This window comes from Chlorocebus sabaeus, chromosome 10, assembly GCF_047675955.1.
Source record: "Chlorocebus sabaeus isolate Y175 chromosome 10, mChlSab1.0.hap1, whole genome shotgun sequence".
Taxonomy (NCBI): Eukaryota; Metazoa; Chordata; class Mammalia; order Primates; family Cercopithecidae; genus Chlorocebus; species Chlorocebus sabaeus.
In genome coordinates this window covers 126810635-126827752 of record NC_132913.1, presented here as the reverse complement: position 1 = coordinate 126827752, position 17118 = coordinate 126810635, and the positions used below count along the sequence as shown (strand labels likewise).

General features: G+C 51.1%; 1 protein-coding gene across 11 annotated transcripts in view; it reads left to right on the top strand.

Moving 5' to 3' along the window:
- Positions 1 to 17118, top strand: part of HDAC4 (histone deacetylase 4) — a 352930-nt gene that overhangs the window by 101143 nt on the left and 234669 nt on the right. The window contains exon 1 of one of the 11 annotated variants that reach the window (XM_038001295.2): positions 11070 to 11374. The exons of the other annotated variants lie outside the window; for them this stretch is intronic. The gene's annotated coding sequence lies outside the window, so the exon portion shown is untranslated. Of the gene's footprint in view, positions 1 to 11069; positions 11375 to 17118 lie in introns of those variants that run through there. 11 annotated transcript variants of the gene reach the window in all.

Here is a 17118-nt window from a genome sequence, read left to right as displayed (position 1 = left end):
TGTCAAGCCTGGATTTGATCCTAGGTCTGGTTGCTTCCAGAATGCCCAGACGGGCCTCTGCTGTTCCCTGAGCTTGCTGTCAGCAAATGTTTGGTGATGAGAATTATTTGGTTTGGAATTTCTTGTTTATGTTTTTGTCCATTAATTTTTTATCATGTGAGATATGTTTTATTTTAGCAAACCTAAAGACCCATGACACACAGATATCTCTTCCATATTGTGCTAATTCCTGCCTTTTTTCGATGTCTTCTCATCTCAGCATCAGTAGTGGTGGCCGTGTGGGGACAGAGGCACTTAGCAGCAGCGGCACCGGGAATAATGATTTGACGTGAGGGATCTGTGGAAGAGGCACACGTTGCTGCTTGAATTCCAAGAACGCTATTTACCTTTTTGTTTTGAAAGTTCACTTTCAAGGCCTCAGTTTTCTCAAAAGTTCTAAAGTGATAAACATAGTTTTTCTAAGATTTTCTTTTTGAATTGGGGCCTTTGATGTGGCGTAGCCCTGTGTCAGGTGGGGCTGAGCCCAGAGGGTGCTGAGGGGATGGGGCTCACGGTGACAGCATGGCATGATCCCGAGACAGGACATTGGTGCTGTGATGGGCGCTGCCAGTGGGGCATGGCATCCCCAGGCCTCGTTAGCCGGCAGTGACCCCGGGTCATAGGCATTCTCACACCCTGCTTCAGCTTCCCTCAGTTAAGGAAACCGCAGCACAGCATGGCTCCACAGCAGCTCACGGCTGGGCAGCCGGGGAGGTGCAGAGTCTGGACTTGACCTGTGCACCCCCATCTCAACCCTGTGCTGTCACACTAGTGTCTGAGTTAAATGGCAGTGCAAAGCTCTGGGTCCCATCTTCTAGTGGGATCTTTGTGGCTTGCCCACAGGTTGGTGGCACGGAGCGCTGCTCTCTGGGGCAGCGTTGGACCCTTTCTGGAGTGGCGTCTGCTTTGGAGGCCCTGGTCGGTGTCTGACGGAGCTGTGGGCCTGCCTTGTCCTCCGGCCGAGGTTTGAGCAAGTGCTGGCTGCTTGTGGGAAGGTTGGGGGCTCAGGCGCCTTCGTGATTGCCTTGTCCTCAGTCCCTACTTCTGTCAGAACTTACGCAGAGCAGCACGTGGGGTCCAGTGGCTTCTGGGGAGCCACCCATGCCCCTGACCTGAGGATACGCAGGCCAGCCCTTGTAGGAAGCAGCGTAAGACTTAATTCCTTTTTTTTTTTTTTTTTTGAAACATGAAAACAAACAGAAATGGGAGTTTTATTTGTTCCCTGCAGCCCCGCGAACATCTTTTGGAACCAGCTAGAGAATTGATCATTTTTTTGGTGGGGACAATCAAACATTGAATGTTGAGGGAAAGTAGGGCAAATGGCTCCAGGATTGTCCATTTTTGACAGACCTGGTGAGTGAGTTTAATCATTAATCATTAATCCACACTTTCTAAATTTATCTGCTCCGAAGAATCTCCCGGGCAGAGGTGAAAGTCCTGGTTCCCATGCTCCCTTGACCCGACTGAAGCACAGCTCCGGGGCCTGGCAGTGGACACGCACCCCGTTTCATCCCTGTCCAGAGACACATGTAAGCAGTGCTGCCTCGGTTTGTTATTGAGTGACTTATTTTCAAGGAAAAAGAGCCAGAAATGATTAGATAAATGCAAAGTCCTAAAAAAGAAAACAGCGCTGTTTCTCTTAAATGCCAGCCAGCATTGTGACCCTGATCTGCCGAGGCCTTGCAAGGTAGTTGAGGCCGCAGGAAATGTCATGGGGTGACCTTTAGAATTAGAGTGTCAGCACTCAGCTGGCTGCCTGCATCTGAAAAAGGAGACATTGTAGCCAGTGAAATGGGGAAAAAAACAGAAAACCAGCTGGGCCAGGGCGCTGCAGGACTGGCTATGACCACCCTGTGCCACTGTCTGCAGAGTCCCTGGTCCAGGCGGGTATTGGCCTCCTTCTGGGCAGAGTGCTGGTGTCCAAGCCCAGGGCACACATACGGCCGAGCACGTCCTCTGTGTGCGTGCATGTGTGCGTGCATGTGTGCATACCTGCACACGTGCATGTGCGTGTGCTTTTGAGAGTGGTGGCTTTCTGATTGAACAAGCAGAGTGGTCAAGGACATGGCTGCAGGTCAGCCCGTGCAGGGTCTAGTTTGGTGCTGCCCTTTTCTTGCTGGATTAACTTTGGACCGTCCCTGAGCCTCTCTGTGCCTCAGTGTCCTCATGTGTAAAATGGGGGTGACAGCATCCTCAGCTCTGTCCTGCTTCTGTGAAGACGAAGAGTCCCTCTGTAGATACGCACATTGCCTGGTAGCTCTGATGACTGGCTCTTCCTTCAGCGCCCTGTAAGAAGCTGTTGCAAATGAAGTGTGAGTTGGTGACAGAGCAGTGCAGAGGCTGAGGAAGATAGTGAAGGGCTCTGGGGCACTTGTGATGTGGTTTGGAAAGACAGCTGCCCTAGAACTCACACGGGTGGCCTGCTTCTCTGGTCTGTTTGTGCAGAAGTCATTGGTAGTGATTTTGTTGGTGGTGGTGGTTTTGGTGAGGATGTCCATTTAAGAAATAAAATGAAGCTGAACGGGAATGGTAAACGAGACACAAAACAGAATGAAAAGCCTTCCAGAGGCTGAGCATGAAAGGAAACAGCAAATTACAAAGTGAGAATGCCAAGAGCTTTCTCCTTTAACAAACCAGGGTGCATTGTTCTCCTTTCTAATGGTAAGGGAGGTCCTGTTTGCTCTGGGAAGTTTTAGAAAGGGCAGAGGCATATATATGAAGGGGAGAATCTCTCTGACTCCTCCTACTCCTGTCACCCTGGGTTCGACTGTGAACATTTTCATGTGTTTCCTTCAGGCTCCTGTCTTGTCTCGTTCTCGTTGATTTGTATGTCGCTAGCTTTTGGATGAATAAAAATCTGCTCTTTTGCTTCTCACCCTTGACAGTTTACTGTAGTCATATTTTCACATTATTAAAAAACCCTTAGCAGCTGTTCCCTGGCAGTAAAAGTCTTATCAGACAGGCGTTGTCCCGAAGCCGTTGGACAGAGTCTTTCCTGGGCCTCCCTGGCCTCCACACACCTGCCCCCTGACTCAGAGCAGAGGCCTAGCTTCTGTGGCCCTCTGTCCTGTCCTGAGAGCACATAGTCCTGACCTGGATGACACTTACATGACCTGAGGGAGGCCTGACATGGCCCCATTTTACAGATGAAGAAGCTGAGACACTGAGCTCCTGGCCTGGGTGGGCTGTGCTGCCTCCGAGGCCTCTGAGGCAGGCTCACCTGCTCCCCTTCCTTCCAGCTCCCTGTTCTGGCACCAGCTCTGCTTGCTATCCTGAGCCTCAGCCATGAGGAATTCTGGGGTGCCCACAAATACCTCTCTGTGTGCCCCAGCTGTTCCCACTACTGTTGTCCCTTCCCAGAAAGAGAGAGCCCCACCCACTCAGAAGCCTAGGTCCGACAGAGCTCTTCCCTCCTTTCCACCTTCAACGTGGACTCAGTTTCCGAAACACAGTGGCCAACCTCCTTGCAGTCTCTTTACTCTCTCTTTTTTTCCATCTCTGCCCTAGGAGCCGAGTAGCCTCCAGACTCCTTGTGAGCCTATCCACAGCTTTCAGAACCTTTCCAAAGTGCAGATCTGATCAGTCAGGCCTCTGCCAAGGCCCACCAGGATCTGCCAGTGTCCACGTCCCCATAGCGAAGGGACAGCCTCACTGAGTGCTCTGTGCCCAGGTTCAGAAGGGGCTGCCCCTGCCTGGTGATTGCGGTCCTTGTCTGAGTCACTGTGAGGTGATAGAGGTAGATCATGGGGCACTTCTATTTTAGCATAAATGTGACACTTCAGTGACCGTGCACTGCACGGAGCATCCACGAGCTTTCTGCCTGACTTGTGAGAATGAGCTGCTCTTCCTCCCATAGGCAGCAGAGGGTGGGCTGGGAGACGATGGGCAGGTATTTGCGTGGCCCAGTTCTCTCTAGAAATGTCTCTGTCAAATTAACAAGTGGTAGTTAGTAAATTGCAAGTGGATGATTTAAAGTCCTTCTGTTACTTTTAGAGTTCTAGGGGCCTAGCAGGTGCTTAGCAAATACTTGTTAAATGTTTTCCCACTAGAAAGGTTTTCTAAGGAGGAAGGAGGCTGGTGTTCTCACTGTCAGGCTTTTTACGCCATCCGCTGAGTGCAGGTGTTTTGGGAGCACCTAAACTGTATGTCCAGGTGATACAGGTTAGCTTCCCAGTATAGGGTGCGATGGACCCAAAACACAGGAAAACCACGTGGCCAGGCACAGCAGCTGGAGGCGCAGTGGCTGGAGGAAGCCCAGAGATGTCTTGTGCGTAGCCGCTGCTACGCTCCAGGAAGCCTGGAGGTGCCCTGTGTGTTGGTCTGGGGATCCCTGTGTCCACAAGCAGGTGGGCCTCAGGCTCCAACTCTCAGCTTCTGCCAGGCTCTTGACCCCTTACCACCTCTTGGTAGCAAGAATTTGACCTTTCTCCCATGCTCCTTCCCTGCTCTCTGCCCTTGTTAATGTTCCGCCCCTGCTGGGGTAGATTTTATCCCCCTTTGATTGTAGAGGGCAGGGCCCTTCTCAAATAGGGTTTTCTGGGACCCTGCGGTTTTGCAAGGTGTTTAAAGTTTTTCACCATAAAACTGAGGGCAGGGGGGCAGGCCCTGTTCAAACCTCTTTGGGGGAAGCTCAGAGAAATTAAGAAGGCAATTGGTACACTCAAGCTCTGGGAAGCTCCCAAGTAGAGAAGCCAGCGGGGCCCTGCCGAGAAGAGCCTTTTCCAGTTTATGTATCATGGACCTCCTGGCCCCTCACGGGATGCCCTTTGGGAAAAGCCTTCTGAGGACTGACCCAGCTGGAGCAGGTACCTGGGAAGGAAAGTCATTTCCAAGGGATTCTGGGCTACGGGGAGCTGGCCGCTGGCCTCACACCTGAACCTGAAGGCCAGGAGGGTGGTCTCATTTCATGTCCATAGGGACATTCAGCTGTATTTTTTAAGTAAAACTGTATCTAATGAAGCATGCTGTTTTTTGAGTGATAACTTCCGATCGGAAATGTTCTTTTTCCCACTGAAAGGCCTGAGCAAGGTTTGCGCTTAGTGTTGCTGGGTACCTGCCTCCCCCCAGCTTTTAGTCCCTTGTCGTTTCTATTTGGCTGTTAAAAGCACGATCTAGGTCCACGTGAGAGACGCGGTGAAAGAGAGCCTCCTTGGCTTCTGGTAATGAACTTCCATCACCCCCCTTCCAAATAAAGAAACAAAAAAGAAATAGGATCCTCTCGACCCAGCCTCCCGCCTTAGTCTGCTAGTTCATGACTGTGGATCATGCCTTATTTGACCTAACTCACTACTTGGCTTGAGTTCCCGGACAGGATACTTTGACTTGATTTTCTGGAATTAAAGAGATGCATTTTAGATGCGGGTTGGTGGGTCTGTATTTTCTGGGCCCTGCCAAGTGTGCCCACAGGGGTACTGGTTTCTTGCTGGAGTGGTGGGGTCACTGCCAGCCTGTCAGATTTGCTTGGCTGTGGACTCCAGATGGACAGCGGGACTCAGCCTCCACTGCCCATCTCAGTGCAGAAGCTCTCCAAGGTCTTTTTGTCACACATCTAACAAACAGCCAGTGCTGGAAAGGGGTTTATGCTCTAACGCAGAGAACAGTGAGCGAGGCCATCTTGTCTTCTGCCGTACCAGGTGGAGGGGACCTCAGGGTCCCCTGGGACTGCTTCTGCAGGTGCTCTGGGAGCCAGGGCATTGCAGCACCCGTCCGGCTGGGAGTCCCTGTGGCCTGTGCCTGCCACAGTCTGACAAAACACCGGAACACCTGGGGCCTCACCCACCATCCTGGCCGTCCCCTGCCTGCCCTGCCACGGTGGGCAATCACAGCCCCTGGTGTGGCCATCCTGAGCTGGGCTGTGTGCACAGCCTTTGGTGTGTCCATCCTGAGTTGGGCTGTGCGTGCAGCTCCTGGTGTGGCTGTCCTGAGCTGGGCTGTGTGCACAGTCCCTGGTGTGGCTGTCCTGAGCTGGGCTGAGCTGGGCTGTGCGTGCAGCCCCTGGCATGGCTGTCCTGAGCTGGGCTGTGCGTGCAGCCCCTGGCATGGCTGTCCTGAGCTGGGCTGTGTGCACAGTCCCTGGTGTGGCTGTCCTGAGCTGGGCTGAGCTGGGCTGTGTGTGCAGCCCCTGGCATGGCTGTCCTGAGCTGGGCTGTGTGCACAGTCCCTGGTGTGGCCGTCCTGAGCTGGGCTGAGCTGGGCTGTGCGTGCAGCCCCTGGTGTGGCTGTCCTGAGCTGGGCTGTGTGCACACACCAGCATCCTGCCCCATCAGTTGCTGTGCTACAGACAAAGGAGAGATCCACTGGAGCGGGAACTCTTGTGAACAAAGGTTCTATTTTCATGCAAATGTAATCGACAGCTCCCAGGGAGAAGGCCCAGCTATCGCCAAGTGCCTCTTGGCGATGGTGGACATTTGAAATCTTCTTTAAGAATATCTAATATGTGTGGACTTAGAGGAACCAAATAAAAAGCTCTCACATAGATATCGCCCTTCCCCCGACCTGCCAGCTAGGGCTGTAAGTAGAAATTAACCTAAATTAGGAAGATAATTGTTCCTGTGTTAATTGTAGGTTGTCTTTTAAAGCTGTTTTCATTTTCCAGGCCTGAGCAGCAGGCTGGCTTCGGGCCCTACCATGGGTTGCTGCATTGACACCCATGAAAACCAAAGTTCCAGAGGGCGATCTAGCGGCTTGCCTGCTTTCCAGAGCTCCAGGGTCTCTAGATGATGACGTTTCTTTGAAAATCCACTGCAGCTCTTTCTGTGTGCCTTGCGTCCCCCTGCCACCCAGGGGACCCCTCTTTGAGGGCGATCAGGCTCTCAGCCCAGGCCACGTAAACAAACACCGGCTATTTTCAGCAAGCCCTTGGTGTCGCAGCTGGCCTGGCTTGTGCACAGTGGCTGGCAAGGCCCATCCCCAGTGTGCACTTGGCCCTGGCCAGCCTGGGCCAGCCCTGGCAGGCAAGCGATGCCTTGGAACGTTCTTACCCGCCATGCTTTTCAGTTTTCTCATAACGCCCCCTGGCACTCGACAGAAGCGTCACAGTTAAAAGGGAACTGAACAAGTACCCCAGAGACTATTGTATTTGGCGTTTTCTTTGTTGGGAACTTGGATTTCTGTTTGAAAGTGCTTGGTAAAACCTGCCGTCTTCCCTGTCCCAGGCGCGCACCAGCAGGTGGAGGCAGGCGCTGCCTTCTGAACGGCTCTTTCCTTTTGTCCTCGGTTTTCTTGAGGCCTGGCTCACTTATTCCATTAGTCATGATTAGATAAAGCTTTTAAAGAAAAATCCCCACCCCTTGCCTTACTGTGCCGTGAACAATTCCTGAGTGAATGAGTGAAGCCACCCACTTCATAGGAGCCCTGGAGGCTGCCTTTCACATGGATTTTCAGGTGGGCCAGGCCCTTTATAGAACCCCGGCCCTCCCCACAGTGCCCTCGAAACACACTAAACATGGGTGTGTGTGTGTGAGTGCATGTGCGTGTGTACGTGAGTGCGTGTGTGTGCATGTGCGTGTGTACTGAGTGCATGCATGCACGTGTGTGCATACATGAGTGCATGTGTGTGCTTGTGTGTGTGTGTATGCGTGTGTGTGTGTGTGCCTGCTCCCATTTCAGGAGCTTGCCCTGCCTGTTTGATTTTTCTAAAGATTGACACTCCAAATCCTCTTTCCCTCCAAAACTCACTCTGGCTGATATGGAAGGCTCCTAGGGTCTCCAGTTTTACCACATTCTCCCTAATCCACACAGAAGGTGTCCTTCAGCCACATAAAATGGGCCACTCATCGGTGCTGGACGTCCTCACGCCATTGGTGCTGGTGTCCCCATGTCGCTGGTGCTTCAGGTCACGTGTCATTGGTTCTGGGTGTCCCCACAGCCTGGCCTTAGAGTGCTCTGTTTCTTTATAGTTAAGGAATTAGCTCAGCTGACAGGGAACTAGGTAAGGGTAAAGTCTGATAACATGGAAAATGTTAGTGCACATTTGAAAAAAAAATTAAATGTAGTAAAAATGTTGATATATTTTAAGTTTGAATGACAAGACTTGAGTGAATTTTTGCTGGTTAATGTTGTGTCTTTTGATTAAGCCATTTCAATGGAGTGTATATTTATATTAACTCTTGATGACTTTTTTATTTGCAATAATTGAATTAGAAAATAAGATACATTTTCTATAGTCAATAGAACCTTATTTATTTTATTCTCTCGTTTGTTTTCCCTAACTCAAAAATGGTGAGTGAAGATCACGATGCTTTTTTAAAGTTGAGGAAGTGGTGAGCCATCAAGAGGATAAGGTTAGGTGTAATTTGTAGGACGATTATGCAGTGAGGGTTTATGCAGATTTGTGCACTAGTGTTTACAGTAGGGAAACTGAGGGTTATAACCAGGGCATTCTCAGAGTTTGGGCAGGATCAGGCAGTGGGCAGACCCCTGGTGCCCCATCAGGCGGGGACTTTGGGGGGTGGTCTCCGCTCCCCGTGGGCTCCCACATCAGATGAGCCAGGTGGCTGGGAGGAGGCCTGCGTGCTCAGCACAGTGGCCGAGGGGCTGCTGCTCCTGCCCCGTGACGTGTGCTCTCTCCCCAGCCTGGATTTCCAGGGTCCAGAAGAGAAGACGTCTGCTCCTCCTGTTTTTTTATTCCTTATTGGCGTGGTGCTGGGCACTTAGTTGGAATTCAGTAAAGGCTTGGTGAGTGAAGAAGGAAAAAATGTTACTTAGAAGTGTTTTACTCGACTTCCTTGATCTGGAAACACGTACATATTATAACACAAGAAAAGTTATATGCAAAAACAGTTCTTAAATGACACCTCGACTAAGCCAAAAAGCAGACCTTTTCTTTTGTGGTTAGTGTTTTTTTGTATTTTATTTAAAAACAAAACAACCCCAAGAAAACCTTCCCTACCTCAAGGCCAACAAGATAACCTTGTATATTTTCTCTTAAGGCCTTTGACGTTTTGTCTTTCGTACTGAAGCCTTCGGTTTTTGTGTGGGGTGCAGGGTCGGGATCAGTTTCATTTTCTTTGCTCATTTTGAGAACCATAATGTTTGGCACTTTACACCCTTTCTCTGGGATAGCTGTGTGGCCAGCTCATCCTCCAAGTTCAGTCTGTTTTGGACCCTCCCTGTGCTCAGCTGCTGCAGAGCCTGTCCTGGGGCCAGCAGGGCTCTGTCTCCTTGAGAGGCTCTGCAGCCTCACTCCGTGTCTCAGCCCCTCCCTGAGACTTTCCCAGCTCCTCCTAAGCTGTGACTTATCTGGAGACAAGTTCCTGTAAAAAGCCAAGCCTGAAACTTGATTAGAGTTGCACTGACTCTGTGGATGGATTTGAAGGGAGGGTTGACATCTTGATAGTATATTTGTGTGTGTGGCTTCTCTTTCCCTCGATTAGGTCTTCTTTACTGTGTGTTTTCCAATAGATTTTTATAGTTTTCTCCATACAGGTCTTGCACGTGTCCAGTTAGATTTATTCTTTATTCTTTGGTAGATTGTAGTTGTTTTGTTTTTCTGCTGCAGACAATATATTTTTTTTTCCTAATTAAATTTTTCCTTGCTAGTTTTTGGAAATGCAGTTGATTTTTGTATTTTATTTTTATATCCAGTCATCTTATTAAAATCTTATACATTCTAAAATTTTTTTCTGTAGATTCTTCAGGGTTTCTAAGACAAAGACTGTCAATGTAATGATGCTACCTTAGTGTCTTTCTCTCTAATTCCTGTGTTTGTTTTCCTTGTCTTACTGTGCTAGCTAGGAATTCCAGTTCAGTTTTGAATAAGAGCAGAAATACTGGGCTTCCTTCCGTCGTCCTTGACATTAAAGAGAAGGTTTTTAACATTTCCCCAGTTTAAGCGTGATGTTTGACATAGGTTATTTTAGATTCCGTTTTTCGAGTGAAAGTTCGTGGATAGCCGTGTTCCATTAGCCGAATGCTTTTACTCCGTCTGTTGTGATGATTGTATGGTGCGAATTTTCTTTAAACTTCCCTGATCTCTTCCCGTGGATTCAGCTTGTTTGTGATAAATCTTGCCATTTCATACTTTGCTAGTGCTTCAGGATTCTTCATCTCTGTTCTTGAATTGGAGGGGACGGTAATTTTCCTTTTTTAATGTCTTTTTTTTTTTTTTTTTTTTACTTTCAGGGATAGTTTATTTAAGATTAGAATTAATTATTCCTTGAAAGTTTGTAAAAATTAACCTCAAACTATTTGGGGTTCATATTTCCTTGGTGGTTTGATGTTTTAACTACTGATTTAACATTTTTAATGGTTACTAATAACCTGACCTTTTAATTCCTGTCATACAGATTGAAAAGAAAGTTTTTAGGAGTTCTACTTAATCTAAGTTTTCAATTTTATTGTCATGGATTTGCTTCTGGTGTTTCAATCTTTGCTGGATTTGTCTCTGTGTACCCTTTTTCATTTCCAACATGACTCAGCCCCTTCTTGATTAATCTGTATTCACTGTTTTGAGTCACTCTGGCTTTGTGGATTCCCTTAGTTTAAGTCAGCTTTCAGTGTTTTAAATGCCTTCTCTTATCTTCCTGGTACTTTCTGTGGCTGGCTGCACCCGGTGTTCTCTTTCTCCCAAGGTTGGATGTGCAGCTCACATTAGTTCTTAACCTTCCTTCTGTTATAAGCTACACATTTCCCTTGAAGTAGGCATTGGGTGCATACAACAGGTTTTGACACTTAGCGTTTTCATTTCCATCCTAAGTTTTTAAAAGGTCATGTCAACAGCACAGCTTTGAGATGATGTAAGGAGGTGCCACTTAGTCTCTGTGACCTTTCTCCCAAAAACATACAACCCCATCTGGTCATGACGACATCAAACAAATTCTAATTAAGGGACATTCTAGGGAACACTCAATCAAGTACTTGAAACTGTCAAGGTCATTAAAAACAAGGCAAGTCTGAGAAACTGTCGCAGCCAAAGGAACCTCAGGAATCATGAAGATAAAGGAGGGACTGTGGGGTCCTGGGTGGGGCCCCGGAACAGGAGGACCACAGGGAAAACAAGAAATCCAGCACGGCCGCAGTTCATGCTGATGGATCACTATTGGCTCGTGAAGTGTGACACTTGCCCGTCGTGCTATAGATGTGACCAAAAGCCTCGTATTGTCCAAGAGACATTCTGCCCTGGCCAGTGTCCAGCTCCCTGTGCACTTGTGCTTCCTGCTTGCATCAGACACCCTCCTGCGGGGTCACGTTCTCTTTTCCTGATGAACACATACCCCTTAGGAGTAGCTTTAGTAGACCTCTTGGTGATACAGTCGGTGCGCGTGTATGTTTGTCTGATCAGAAGATGTCTCTCTTTGACCAACATGCCTGAGTGACTGTTAGGCAAAACTTGGAGGTGAGTTTTCTTTTTCTCCTTTCATCACGTTTAGTGTACTCTTCTCATCCTTGGCTGGCCTACCTCAGCACAGCACCCACCCCTTCCTTGTCTGTCTGTGTCTCCCTGGCTGCTCGTCACATTTTTCTTTTGTCCTTGGGGCTTCCAGGTTTGTCAGGGTGTGTTTGGGTGTGGAGCACCCTGTTCTCTTGGTATATGTTTGCCTCTTTGTGAGTTTGTGTCTTTTATCAGTTCTGGAAATCTGCAGCAGTGCCCCTTTAAATACGTCTCCATTGTCTTCCTTCCTACCTTCCCTTGCTTCCCAGTCCTGCAGAGTCAGCTGTCACACCTCCTTAGGTGGCACTTCTGGGTTTTCAACTATCCTTGGACTTTTACTTTGAGAATACAAAATACAGGATTTGGGCTCTCCTACATTTTTGTATTTTGATTCCCTCTGCTCAGCTGATTTCTTCGTCAGGATCTTGTCATTCACCTAATCTCCTTTTCAGTTTTGCATGGCATTTATTGCTTAAGTCATTCATTGAGGGTTTTCTTTTTTTAAATGCATCAATTATACTTCTTATTTTTGAAAGTCTACTTTGTTCTTTTCCTAAAATGATTAATTTTGACAATTCTGTTGCTTCCTCTTTTTCATTACTTAAAATTTTTCAAGTATTTTCGTAAACTTTGTATTTAATCAAAACACATGGGAAAATGATAGTGGATAAAACATTAATAGATTCTTCAAAAGTTTCAGAAACAGTAATCGTACAGTTTCTAATGATATGAGTAACTGAAGAACTTGACTGTCTTTTGATGTGTTTGCTGCCTTTTTTTCACTTCTTTCTGTGTTGGCTTGTGTTTGCTTGGGAGCGTATGTCTCTCTGGTCCTACTGTTTGGAAACAGAGGGATTGGAGTGAGGAGGCCGTTCTCCGATGGCCATGCCGCGTGCATTTCCTGGGAGCTGCCCTGGACTCCAGCCCCAGCATCCTGAACCCTGCGGCTCTGGGCTCGCCTTGGCCTTGACCCTGGTGCAGTCCTCCACCTGCTGCCCTCAACTCTGCTGTCAGCATAACTTGAGTTGCTTTCATTTCTCTTAATTATATATTTCTGGCTTGTTGGAGGGTTTCCTTACTGCCGGTGAGCCCAGCAGTGTGACAGAAGGTGTATTTTATGCAGAACCTGGGGTTTCCACAGCACAAGAGCCTGTAAGATGACTTGTCTGCCACCTCCCCAGAAGAGGAAGTTTCTAGTACTTCAAAAGCCCAACCTTTAGGCAACTTTGTCTCAGCCCCTTTTACCCTGCTTCGTTTCCTCCCCCGCCAGCTGGGTGACAGGTTCCGCAGTGGAGACACTTGCTGGCAGCCGCTGCTGCTTCTCTACCTCCACGCGCACCTAGCGAAGTCCCAGCCTCGGTGGAACCGCTTGCTGTCAGGCTTCTCCTTCCTTATAGGAAGTGCAGGATGCAGGGAAGAGCACCGGCTCAGGGTTCTGGCTGCACCGCACAGCCGTGAGCATGGAGCCCGGCCGCGTGTTCTCCACTGCCAGCGGGGCTCCGTCCCCTGACACCCCAGCGTGGCTGTGTTCCTCCTTAGCGTGGCTCCGTCTCCCTCCAGCATAGCTCAGCCTCCCTCTGTGGGGTCCGTCCCCTCACACCCCCAGCGTGGCTCCGTCCCCCTCCAGCATAGCTCAGCCTCCCTCTGTGGGGTCCGTCCCCTCACACCCCCAGCGTGGCTCCATCCCCCTCCAGCATAGCTCAGCCTCCCTCTGTGGGGTCCGTCCCCTCACACCCCCAGTGTGGCTCCGTCCCCCTCCAGCATAGCTCTGCCTCCCTCTGTGGGGTCCGTCCCCTCACACCCCCAGTGTGGCTCCGTCCCCCTCCAGCATAGCTCTGCCTCCCTCTGTGGGGTCCGTCCCCTCACACCCCCAGCGTGGCTCCGTCCCCCTCCAGCATAGCTCTGCCTCCCTCTGTGGGGTCCGTCCCCTCACACCCCCAGCATGGCTCTGTCCCCCTCCAGCGTGGCTCTGCCTCCCTCTGTGGGGTCCGTCCCCTCACACCCCCAGCATGGCTCTGTCCCCCTCCAGCGTGGCTCTGCCTCCCTCTGTGGGGTCCGTCCCCTCACACCCCCAGCATGGCTCTGTCCCCCTCCAGCGTGGCTCTGGCCCCCTCCAGCATGGCTCTGGCCCCCTCCAGCGTGGCTCTGTCCCCATCCAGTGTGGCTCTGTCCCCCTCCAGCGTGGCTCTGTGCTCATCCAGCTGCCTGCTTTCTTGCTGTGTAACGCTTTCTCTGTACCATCTGCAGTATTTGAACTTTGAACTTTGAACCTGGCCTTCCAGGTTGCCATGAAGGTAGATTGTCTAGCTGTGGGGGTGGGATGTGTTTTACTTGATGGCTTGGTAGACTGATGGATGCATTTAGATGAATCGTCCCTGGGCTTCCTTCATGCTTTTGACCCCACCTCTCCTTCATCATGAATATCCTCTCATTTTCCTGATGTCTCTGACTTCCTTTCTGAGCCTCTAAATATATTCTAATTACTTACATTAAGAAACACAATAAAACAAAACTTTCCCGATCCTGAGTCTCCCCAGTCTGCAGCCCAGACTCTCCTCAGCTTCCTGTGGGAGAGCTGCTTGTGTGTTTAATTTTGAACGAGGACACGGGTCTCCAGGACACTGGAGAGTGGAAGGGCCTCTGGCTCTGGGGCGTGGGCACTCGCCGTCCGGTGCCCTTGCCCCCTGTAGATCCTCAAGGCCCTGACTCCCACCCAGTCCCTACTGTGGTGGCCTGCTCTGTGTGTGCTGGGACCATCTTCATGCAGGGGCATCTTGCCTTTCACCTGCCTCTGCCTCTCTCGGCACCGGACGCCCAGGGGCACCTGATGGGCTTTCATGCGTGTCACCTAGCATGTGTGGAAGCTGTTCCCAGGATCACCCCGACCATGAGGGCCAGGGGCCAGTGGAGGCGTCTCTGCACCCATTCCTCAGGGAGGCAGCTCTGCGATGCTCCCCGAGGCTCTGCGGAGGGTCCCCATGATGGAGCATGCTGTTGGCCATCACTGGGTCAGCATGGTGGCTCGGCACTGCCCCTGTGCGTTGGCTCACTCTGCCCATTTCCTGGCCTGCTCCCTCTGTCCCTCACCCAGGGGCCCAAACCCCATTTATCAGGAGCACAGCCAGTCCTGCTGTCGGTGTCCTCGGCTCCTCTGTGCTCAGCTCCCTGAAGCTGGGCTCAGGACCCGCACTCTCCTGGTGGGCAGTCCTGCTTCAGACACCTCTTGGGTTCCTCTCAGTGTGTCTGTGGCCTGTGATGGGCAGCAGGTGAGTGTCACAAGGAGGCCGCGGCATGGACTTCACAGTTTTCAGAGGCCCTGGGTGCAGACGCAGGAACTGTGACTGGCTGGGGGCCCCTGCTCCAGTGCCCTCGGCGCCTTTGGGGCCTCACTGCCGCAGATCCAGAGGCAGCGCTACTGCCCCAGCATAGTTGGAACTGCTTCCCGCTTCTCCCCGGCACTGCATGGCCCCTCTGGTCAGCCCAGGCATTCAAGCCAGAAGCTAGCAAATGTATTTTGCTTTTCTTTTCCTGACTCCCGGCAGCCTGCCCATCATCCCTTTGTGACAGCACTTCCTCCAAAATGCCCCGAAGGCCGCCTGATCCTCTACCAACTCCAGGACCGCCTGTGGTGGCCGGCACTGCTGCTACCGCTCGCGGAAGTGGGTTGCCAAACACGGCCATTATGAAAATGAAATGAGCTAAACTTACAGCTAAATAAGTCACCTTAAAACAGATGCAGGCAGTGCTTACCACTGTGCCTTCCCGATTTCTTTACCGCAGGGCTCTCTTACTGGCTAGCAGGGCTTTTGTGTTCTTATGATAGACACGCCCAGGTGTGGTGAGGCCCCTTCCAGCCTCTGCCGGCAGTGATGTCCCAGGCCTCTCACGGTGGCCAGCCCGACGCTCGCTGCAGCCTGGTGGGCACTGATCCTGCTCATGGGGGGTGGTAGCCATGAAACCAGGCTTTCTGCTCTTTGAGGAGCCCCACAGCGCCTGTGCCTCAGGCCCGCACCCCGGCCACTTCTGTTGCCTGGAGCCCCTTCCTCCGGATCTCAGGGGCCCAGCATCATTCAGAGTTTTCTAGCTTCAGCCTCAGTTCCTCAGAGAGGCCTTGCCAGCCAACGCGACTCGCCAGCCCCTGCCCTCATGGTCCTCTGCAGGCCAGACCAGCGGTGCCCTCTTGTAGAGCGCACGCTTCCACTGACTGTCAGGCTCGCTCTGCGCCCTCGGCCTCAGCACTGCACCTGCACGCGTGGCTGACTGTGGGTGAGCGAATCCTAGAACATCACGTTTTGTTTGTAGAGTGGTGTGTACATTGTTTGTGAGTGGTGTACATGGTGTATACACGTGTGTGCATAGGGACAAGACTTGGACGACGTTTGCCGTCACCTGTTAACAGCGGACAGTTCCAGATGTTGCATCACGTCTTTGTTGTGCCTGGTGTCTTCCTCATGCAGGAGAGAGTCCCCTGAGCCTCCTGGCAGAGGCCACAAGGCACCTGCTCCCCGGGGCCTTGTTTTCCTCACCCTTTTTAAGTTGCTCGAAGGCTTCAGCATTTGGGACCAGGTGGAGGCGCGCAATGCCTGGGTCACCTGCCTGCCTTCTGTGCCCCTGGCTGGCCCGTCAGAGGGAGCAGTGGGCACGGCTGAGTCATGCCGACTCAGAATGTTTCATACATTCTGGCTTCCCAGAATGTCTCAGGAGTACGAGGCACTCGCACCTCAGCTTTGCCCCCACTCTCGGGTTGCTGGCATCATTACAAACAGGAGAATATAAGGTAGAAATTTCCAGATGCCTTTTTTTTTTCTCTTTGACCAACATGTTTTCAGGGTTGATGCCACAAGAACCAGCTCGTGTCTCAAGTGGCATATTTTGTCAGCATGGCCAGGTTCTTAGCTGACGAGCTGGAGTTCCAGGGCGCTAGGAAACACAGGCACTTTGGGGTTGGGGGGCAGCGTCCTCTTCCACAGAAGTGGAGGGGATGAGATGCTCCCGAGAGATGGGATCTGCACTTTCTGGGGACCAGTTACTGATCCTAGAATTCCGAGAGGGAAACGTCAGACGGGCCGCTCACGGTTTGTGGCCTCGTTGGAAGCATTGGGGAAGGGTCCTGGGGAAGGCATGGAGAAGCCCAGCGAGAGTTGGCCATTCATCCTGAGGGCGCGATTTCCACCCAGACCTCGTGGTGAGGGTAGGGGACACTCCTCACTCAGTCGCCTCCATCTCATGCCTCCTGCGGGCCTGGCCTGGTGTGGCTGGTTCTCGTCCCCAGGTCCCCTCCTCTCGGGAGGCCTTCATTTATGGGAGGCATGGTGGGGGCTGCAGGAGATTTCTGGCTTCTGCTGCTGCTGGAGCTGTCCCAGCTCGCTCCACCCTGGGCTGCTCCGACCCCTGCCCTTCTGCTCCACACCCCTACAGCATCCTCTCTAGGGAGAGGCTTTCTGCTGGGACGGTGGAGAGAGGACAGACTCAGAGGCAGCGAGATGGGTCTGAACCCCAGCTTTTCTGCCTAGATAGTGGGAGCATTACTTAGTTTCTTCGAACCTTGATTTTCTCATCTGTAAGATGGACGTAGTAGAACTACCTCATGAGTTTATTATAAGGCTGAGCAGATCAAGTGTGAATTTAGTGCCTGGTGCCAGTTTGTTCATGGATCCCTCTAATGAGTCATTTATTCAGTCACTGTTTTTGGCTTAGAAACGTGAGCA